Source organism: Lonchura striata, chromosome 1 (genome assembly GCF_046129695.1).
Source record: "Lonchura striata isolate bLonStr1 chromosome 1, bLonStr1.mat, whole genome shotgun sequence".
Lineage (NCBI taxonomy): Eukaryota > Metazoa > Chordata > Aves > Passeriformes > Estrildidae > Lonchura > Lonchura striata.
In genome coordinates, this window is record NC_134603.1 from 29,314,762 (window position 1) to 29,324,894 (window position 10,133).

Below are 10,133 nucleotides of genomic sequence, written 5' to 3' on the forward strand. Positions count from 1 at the left end.
GTAGCTTGTACCAGTGTGATGAAGATTTAATCAGACTGAAGAAAGATTACAATCAGTGTTATTGTGAGCGCTTAATGCGACAGAGACAGTCGAAGGTTTCTGAACAAGTTCTGCACTATATGAATGTACTCCCTTGTGTTAAGTGACAATTTGTCAAAATATCTTAAGTAATTTTTTGTCCTTTCTAGGATCCAAACCTTGCAACTCCCAGAATAAGAAGGAAATTACTTAGTTTTGGAAATGGTATTTTAGCCAAGGGACAGGACATAAAAGCCAATGGTTACTCAGCTTTTCTTTGAGAGATTTATTTATGAAAAAAGGATTCCAGGCAGGTCCATTCAGGGGCCTAAAGGGCTGCTGAGTCTCATCTGCTTTAGCTCTGTGCCTGCAAAATAATTTTGCAGTTGTTTCTGTCCACCTTCCCCAAACTGGTTTGTTATAGATAGAACAGGCACTCAGGCCACCCCAGAGAGCTTCTTGTGTGTGTATGACTCACCTGTACACTGCTTGTGCTGCTCTCTCTCAACCAAAATTATGATGCAGGACATAAGTATCACTACCATGTTCAGTCAGTGCAATTCCAAGAAGTATTCATCTTACAGCCACAGAAAAGGGCTAAGTGAGAATTTCTATTGTGGCAATAGCCATTGCTCCGGTAGCCTTCTTCAGCAATATGCTCAGCAAACAAAGCATAAGCAAACAATTTTATCCCTAATGTTTTTCAGAGGGATATTGCAAGTCCCTGTGAAAGCAGAGGCATTATAACATCCCATGAAAAGCTCTAGGACAAAGTGCTTGTGAGTACTGCCTCTGCACCATGTTGGAAATAGGCCACAAAAAGCCACATCCACAACTTAGAACTAATCCTGCTATCACCACTGTGATTTCCCCCACCTTAGTCACTACTTCCAGTGAAGACAATGTGCTGCACCAGAACAGCTCTAAAATGAAATGTAAAGCTTAAAACATTTAAAGACATTTTGTTGGTTTCAGCTTCATTTAAAACAAGCATAAGCCACAGCAGGATACTGAAACAAGACAAAGTGAGTGAGGATGTGCAAGATTGCAGGTACTACTTCCTCAGCAGGAAGAGAAATACTCCTCTCACTCCCAGCCTATGCAGCATCACACTGCTAAAGAACTTGGATAGGAAAATCTGCCTGTAGTTATCATGGTTTGTAAATTGCTTTTTTCCAGTAATTATTTTAGAAGTTAAGAATTTCTATGTCCTCATTTTGATCTTTGGTAGAGTCGATGTAAGCAAAAGCAGCACAGCTCTAGGGTAGCACCATTTGCCTATGCCTGTTAGTTGTGTGATCCCATAAAAGCAGATGTGTAAACAGTTGTACAGCCTATGCACATTTCAAGGAATTCTTCCTTTTATTAGCTTTAATTTGGTCCTACAGAGAGAGAAGCATTTCTGGTTGGAGCATATCAGGAACACTCTGAAGTATGTCTTCATTTAGTTTTGTCCAAAAGGAATTCAATGAAGTGTTCAGGGAGCTCTGCAATAAAAACTACAGGTGGGTAAGTGGGGGTGATGGAGAGCTCTGCTTCAGGAGTGATCTTCTGATCTAAAATAACTTAGGACCTGGATGCAGTTTGGCTTTGACTGATTGAACTGGAAAACAGTAACTTTTCTTTGTCCAAGCATACACTGAACAAGTTGAAATGTCGGCACATTGACCCTGCAAGAGCTACAGGACAGCTCAAGTCCCCTGGTGTCTCTTATCATCCCAGAAAAAGCCCAGGGAAACGACATTGAGCACTGAGGCTGTGTGAATTTCTAATTGGATCCGGATGGAAAATCTTCATTGTTTCTCCCAGTCAAGTTTTCTTCAGTTGCAGAAATTACCTGGAAAACAATCTTCCTTGCTTCCTCATCCCTATGGATAGGAGTTATTAATAGGCAGATAGTGCCCAAGATATTCAAGAACATGAGCAAAAATTCCCAACCCTAGGGTGTGGATGTTGTCTTGTGGGGTTTTTTGTTGTTGTTGGTTTTTTTTTTTTTTTGATTGAGCAATTATTTGCAGCTCCCCTTTGCAAGGTGAAAAAAATAGATCTAAGTCAGTTTTTAAGTTCAACGAGAACGTGGTTCAAGCAGTATTTCAGAACAATACATCATTTGAATGTATACACTTAGTAGGGGAGCAAAAAAAGTTCTGAAAACAGGTCAAAGAAAATAAGGGGGGGAAGAAGACTAGAAAAAGTGGTTTTAATTGTTTTACAATTTGTTGGAAATTAAAAAAAAGTTAAAACTACACAAGAAACTTGGCATAGATGAATTTTCAGCAAATAATTTGTTATTCTGAAAAAAGAGGTCTGAGTACAGTAACTTCTAAACAAGCTAGACTCAAGTAACAGCAGAGTTGCCCTTTTTACAGTATCTGTGCCAACTCCAGTATTTGTTTTATATCACAATGATGTGACAAGGCTGATTTGTACTTTCCTTGGTTTTAACAACAATAATAGCAAACTGATAAAGCTTAAGAGTAAAGTAGCTTATTAGCATTGGCAGCTTAGCCAGCTAACATCATAAAAAGGATTTAAATCAGAAATTGCATCTGTGCCCCTTGCTTTGGGCTGATAACAGCAAAACACGGGATACCATCAAATCAAGCACATAAATCACCAACTCTGCTAAAACTGTCAAGGAGCAAGATTAGTGCAGACCTGGCACAAAACCTGTCAATACTGAGCCTGTTATCCATATCACCCACATAAACTGTCATCTGTATTAAAAGGCAAGGGAGAGTTTAGTGTCAAATTTGAACAGCTGAACATAAACCACTTTTCATGACAGAGTTTACTAAATATTTAAGCCTCAACACTGTCATACCCTGCCCCACAACAGTCAAAGAAGGGTGCAAATGAAATAACAGCGAGCTCAAAATATTAATCCTTTTCCCTGGGGAGAACACTGGATGCCTGCTGCACTTGTCTTGTCCCTCAGAATGATGCCCAGGAGAAAGCCACACACTACAGAGGATAAGTGTTGCTTCTGGGCAGAGCAAACACAGACCCAACCAAGCTTTCAGAAAAGCTTTCCATGTCACAAGGCTGGTGGTATTGGTGTCCCAGCAGCCCAAGCTTTAGCAACATCTTGATTTCTCCCATTTCACTTGCCCAAAAGATCTGCTGCACTTTTTTAACACAACTGCATTCTGTACCATGCTTTATTCATAATTAGAGCTGTGCCTGAGGGCACACACCTCAGCATGGAACCACAAGACATTACTTAAAGGGAAAGTTGGCATTAAATTAATACTACATGCATAAATAAGATATTCCTTCGGTCATCCCAAACACAGAGAGGTCAAATGTTCAGGAATAATCTCAATTTTAGCACCTGAAAAACAACACACAGCTTGCTTTTTTCTTTTCTGGACAGAAGCTATGTAGAGTGTAAAAAATACCAAGTTTCAAACTGTGTGCTTGCTGAGTAAAGCTAAACATGGTATGAGAATTTTGATGTTTGATTTGGTACAGGAAAAGCAGCTGAGAGAGGTGGAGAGCAGCTGCATTTCAAAGGGAAATCCTGATCTCGGGTCCTTGAAGGAACAAAGGGACACAATCTGAGCTCCAGCTTGCTTGTCCAATAACTGCAAGATGAAAAAAGCCCCTATGCATCTGAAAATGTACTGCATATATTATCTTTTATGTATCAATTTCGTTCAATACTGAATACATAGAGTATCAAACAGTAGATTCTGAAATGTTCATTTAAAAACACCACCAGAAAAAATAATTAACATTGAAGTTGGGAATTGAAATCACACTAAACCCAAAATCTGACCTGCACAGAGCAACAACAGGTTGCAGACTTATTGCTCCAATGCACTAAGCTCTTGTATACTGTTTAAAGGGAAGCAGTGTAAGCTCAGACTTGGAATCATCGAAGCGCCCTAGCACAAAAGTTCAAATTCCAACCGGGCTGACTCAGTCCTTCCCCCTTCCAAAGTACATAAATCTAGTTCCATGTAGTTTTACTGTGAAAGGAACTCTAAAAAGCAGGGGTCTTCCTCCCTGCTGTGGCAAAGCTGAGGATTCCCTCTCCTATATTTTCAATTGTTCCCTGGCATTCTTCATGGCTGAACTGACTGGCAGGCTCCATGTTGAATCCAGCAATTAGGAGGTTTCTTGTTGATATTAAACATGTTGCTTTTCAAGTCCAATATCAAGTTATAGAAATACAAATGATCTGGTGCAGTAATTTACAGTTAGTGCAATATAGCTCAAAAACTGGTGACAAAAAAAATTCCCTACTGCATTTTAAGATGAATAACATAAAACATTGTAGAACAGTGGCACCAAATCCAAAATTAAGAAGTTACTGTTTGTTTTCTTACAAATACTTCCCTTACAAAGAAATGTTCTAGAATGCTAGCAATTATGCAGGATACACCAAATTTGCAGACAATTTACAGGCAGAATTGTTTGGCCAATGTCCGTGATGCAGTCACTAAGGATTTACTGCAACTGTTCTACCTTCAGTAGGTGTGGGGAAAGTTAATGATCTTCATTAACATCAGTAAAAGCAAGGCAGCATCACAACAACATGCAGAAAATATACAGATGTTACATATTTTCATTATTCTTTTTCAGTCAAATAGGTTTTGCAGCTATGAGCAGACACTGAACAGACCCAGATCTCCCAACTCCACTAAAGGTTCTTTCCTACAGAAACTCATTTCCAGCATTTTTGCATTGCCAGCAAAGAAATAAGTGGAGAGACAATCACTTCAGAGCCAGCCAGTAGAAGTGCAGAAAAGATAAGTATGTGCATAATTGAAGCAATCCACAAGTGAGGAGAGAAAAAAGGAGTATCTGGTGCAAGACAAACAGGTAGAAGTGTGTCTGAGAGAAGAGTTGAGATTTTATCCTGTGATGATAAAGAAATGAGTCATCATCTATCACTATGAATAAACTCTAACGTTAAATCATTTGATGTGGTAACTTAAAACCACATCAGTTTTAGATTCTTTTCTAAAGCTACATCAAAGAACAGGAACTTCCAATAATTCTCATTAAGCACCACAGATTTACACAGGCACTCCGGTTCTTTGGCTCTTGAAAAACAATTTTCTCAGTGCTTCAGGACAGCTTTATAAAATATCTCAGGGAAAAAATAATTATCTACTTGGGGAAATGACACACACAGGGCAAAATAACCCCCCAGACATTACCTGGCAGGCCATAGCACAAAAGGCAACAAAACAGCTTTAAGAGTCCTGTCAGATGCTGCAATCACATACACCATTTCAATAGTCACAATTATTAAAGCAGCACAAATAGTGACAACTGCACTTAAAAGTGTTCAGCATTATCAGATCATACTTTTTATTCATTTAAATGGTGCATGAGCATCAATTACACACTCAATAAGTGTAGTGGCTTCTTCACAATACTGTGCCAGTTTCAAAGCTAAAATGCTTCAGAGCAAGGTGTAAGAAATTCCAAGGGAAGTCTGCTTCCAGAATGAAAATATATACATATGCCTTTTCTTGTAGATTGCAAAGGGTTTTTTAACCCTATCAGTATATAGTGGCCACCATGCCACATTCTACATCTTCTAGACAAAAATAATCATTCAAGGAGGAATCCAAAGCAGAATAATTACCAACAGAAAGCTAGTGACAACTCCTTTGGAAACATTATAAAATCCTATCTTAATGTTTCCAGAAAGCGAGTAGATTCTCCATAGTCGCAAATTATCTTAGAGCTACCACAGGAAAGAGTACTTGGAGATAAATCCAATAGTTCTGAAAAAAACTATGACTTAAAATGGCAATGGTAATTGTTGCAAACTTAGCCAGAGTAATAAAATGTATCCTATGCAGCTTATAAACATCTTGGCATATCAAGTCTCAGTAAGGTTTAAAAGCAAGCTTTTCCCCAAATTCCAGTTACTCAAAGGTAAGCGATAAATCTTCCCACTCCCCCTCTTCCAATTACCTCAATTTCTGAAAAAGATGAAAAAATGTATAGGCATATTAACATTATATCCTATGACCTCAGTAGTGTGATCTCCAAGTGGATGCAGAGGATAACTTGCAGAAAGATGGCATGACAACATAGAAAGAGCACATGCAGGTCACTCACTAAAGCAAGAAAATAGTTACTTAAATAGGAAAATAGTTACTTTAGGAATGTTTCAATTAAAGCAATGTTTCAGAAATTTATTTTCTACATTTCAGCAATGTGAAACAAGAAAAACATTCCCAGGTAAAATTTATTTTGTGACACTTCTTCACAGATAATGTTTTGCAACCTAAACCCAGGAGGAGGAACTTAAGGCTAGTTTGAACAAGATGTAACGTATGCAGACAGTATCTCAGGAGAATGCAGCACATACTGACTCATAAAAGCAACCCTTCCAAGTGAGAGGCATCTTAGGTTTATAGAAGTGGGATGCAGCTACCATTTCTTGTCAAGCTGACAGTTTTGACATTCAATATCAATAAAATCTCTGAAGGAACTGGACTAATACTATGCTTCTACTGCATGACCTTTTGGAAATAAATGCATTGAAATGGTATAATCACTTACATGCTCAAAAAACCCTCTTCATTTCATCGGAAAAGAATTTGGCCTGTTTCTCTTGCTTGGTATCTCTTAACAGTTAATCCCATATGTATTTCCAAGCTAAAGGGCCAAAGGAAGGCTGACTACTTCAAGGTTTGATGTTAGGTCTATCCTTTAAAAGCCAGCATTTCAAGTGTTAAGGGTTTTACAGCAACACCAACTGAGCTCTGCTGCAAGATAAGCACCTTTTCCTTGCTGAATGCAGCCAGACTTCAGGCCCATTAACAAAGCTGCTACATTCATGCAGTACTGGCTTTTCCACCACTCTCCCTCCAACTTTGCAGTTGGAGGGATATTTCAGATAATTATCATTCAGATAACTAAAAATAATGCTGAAGTTTGTTCAATGGCCTAGAAGTTATTTTCCAGGCTCTTCCCAAACTGGAGCTATAGTCTCACACAAGACCATTTCCTCACATGCTCTAGATACAATCAGATGGGCAGTGTGCAGATCCAGGGAATAGGAAAAGCTAACTGGACAGACTCCTTTGGTCTTCAGTAACCCCTGGTATCTCAGTCAAGACACACAGACAGACTTGCCTGTCCAGAATATCAAACCTAAACCTTTCTCTGTAGGGCAAATAGAAAATTTCAAAGCATTCAAATCCTTCAAAGACCCAAAGGGATGATCATCTAACTGAAGAAACCCACTTGTGTATAATCTACCAAAAATAACCCACCTTTAGAAGATAACAGAAGCTAAAGCACCAGTTTAAACACATACCCGGCATTGTTCAGACAAGGAGTTTTTGATAAACCCAGCTGAAACCAAAATTGCTCCAAAATTCTTAGGTCGGTGGAGCTGAAGGGAGGGAACAAAACAGCAAGAGAAAGCCTTTGGGCACACAAGGTACTACTGCACTTCTGAGGGGATCCAAACCTTCTGCTATGTATAGACTGAGGCTGATGTACCCCATCTGTGACCTGCTCAGCTCTGCATGTTTATCTAAAATCCAGTTTTAGGTATAACCACCTTATCTAGATTCTTCTTTTTGGAAAATAGTTATCTTTAAATTGGCATAATAATGTATGTCTAAACCTGCCTTATTATGAGAGAAGTTTAAAAATATAGCTTAAAATAACAGCTATTTTCTACAAATCTTATTCTATATCAGAAGCAGAAATTATTTGCAGCAAGTAGTTTGGTTTTTTTCAGTATTAAACGTTAACACTTAGCCATCCAAAGAAATCTCTCTTCATCTACTTGTGGAGGGTGAGAAAGCAAGCCACAGAAAAATAGAATAAAATGGTTATTTCTTCAATTTATTTGCAGCATGGTAACTTAAAGACTGGTGCATAGAGTATTAGAAGTCTTGAAGTTATTTTTACACACAAAAATGTTAGTGAGAAGTTACTTTTATCTGTATCCTGAAGTGGCTAATTCTAATTGATTCAGGAAGAAACACTTATAGCTTATTTAAAACGTTAACTTCAAATTGCAATAATGTCAAATACAAAGTACTTCATAAGCCAATTTTATTTTCAAGTTTAAGTCGAGTGTAGTTTTAAGCTTTTCCCCACAAAAAAATTATTTTTAAAACCCATGGTGAATTATACATGGAATCTTTAATGTTAAGGGGTTCTGCTCAGCAATACCCCTTCCCCTGGATTTCAAACCTGTATTTTCTTTATTACAAACAAATTATTTTGTTTGTTAAAAGATTTGTTTGTTAAAAGGTTTGTTAAAAGATACTAAATGAAAACCAACTTATTTCTCTTTATGCATTGTGTCAATATTTAACCTTTACCATACTGTTCAGCAATGCACAGTAACGTGCCATCAAAATGTATAAAAGGCAAAGGAGCAAACGTTTATCAAATAAAAAATGGGTAACGGATCACACAGTGAAGAAGGATGCTAACAGAAGGCTCTACAGTAAAATATCTATAGAAAGCTACTCAGTGCCACTACCTCTGCAGAGCCTGAACCACATTCTGAAGACACTGAATAAACTCAAAACTGGACTTCTTGCATAGCTTCTTCATCAGAAGGTTGTCACCAAATAGTGCTAGGGAAAAGTACAGTGAATTGTCCAAAACGTTCAAGTAACAAACCAGAGGAGTTGTAACAATGCAAACTCAACAGCCTTTTTCTTATCACATTGCACTCCACATTTTACTCCTTTTTGGCACAAGTTTTTTGGGCTGGTAGTGCTGTCAATTGTCTTGCTCTCATTTCAGTTTCTAAAGCCATTTAAATACAACAAAGTAAAAAAGGAACAGCAAACAAGGTACCATACTTTCAAAAGTGAATTTTGCATCTATGTGGAATCAGCAGACTACAAAAGTATTTTGGAACAGGTGGGAGACTTGTGTTACTGGCAAGAACAAGACAAATCAAGTGAAACAAAACTTAAAAGCAAACTAACAATCGAGATTGGCCTCATTAAATCAAATCCTATTAAAAGCCTTACCAACTTAAAGCTAGGCAAGGAAAGCATCTTCTGCCAACAGCATGACTGCTGTGACCCACAACTAGGAGCATACCTCATGCCAGTGTCCTGGCCCCCAACTTTTCTTCACTTGATAATGCTTATTCTTGTCAGAAGAAAGAGTAGTCACATGTAGTAATACCTGAAAACTGCATTTGCAGAAGGCTACACATCTCAAAAACCAGGTGTACACTATGGGAACAAGTAATTGCAACTCATACTTCTTAGGATGCATACTGACAAGGAAATACAACTCCTGGCTTTCAAAACTGGTTTCATGGCAAAAATTACTAGAGGATTGTTTGGAAGCTGAACTACAAAATTTGTCTAAGTAATTGGAAAATGCCGTTCTTCCTGCAAAATGCATCTGTCATTGCAATTGAAAAATTGCTTTCTAATGCACTGACAGTAACACTGACATCAGACAAACACATTTTATGTTGCGTGTCTTCCTTACATAATTTGACCTACTTTGACCAGAACTTCTAATTGTGATTCTAAAGTGAATTTACTTACTAATTGAAATTTTGTCCTGCATCACAGTGCCCTGCCAGAAACTGCTCTGTATGATTATCTATAAAAGATACTGACTACTGCTTGAAGAGAGTAGAAAGCAAACAAAAACCCTTGGTGAAAGGGGGAATCCCAACATCAGACACACTGTGTTGTTTTAATAACATGATTCTCTTCATAAAACTACTTGCATGGCATTTTCCAAATACACAAATGGCATACATTTGGGTTGAAAATTATTTCATCAGAAAACAAAACGAAAGACTGAATGTCTTTTCATGTGATAAATATGACATTTATCAGTCTTCTTTTAAAATGGGAAAAAATCTCAAAACAGACAAAATCCGTTGCTGTGTTACTACAGCATAACTTCATTTCTTGAGGGAAAGAATTTCTTGCACAAAGAGAAATCTCTTTCTAATTCTTATAACAGTGAATAAACTTGAGCTATCTATCAAGAGCTAATCCTTCGGAAGTTTTGTTTTATTAATTTAGAACTATACCAAATCAAGGTAACATATTTTAAATAACTGCTAAATAAAACAATTTAGAAAATCCAGACTGGAGATAGCATCTGAATTCTTATGGTTCACCAAGACA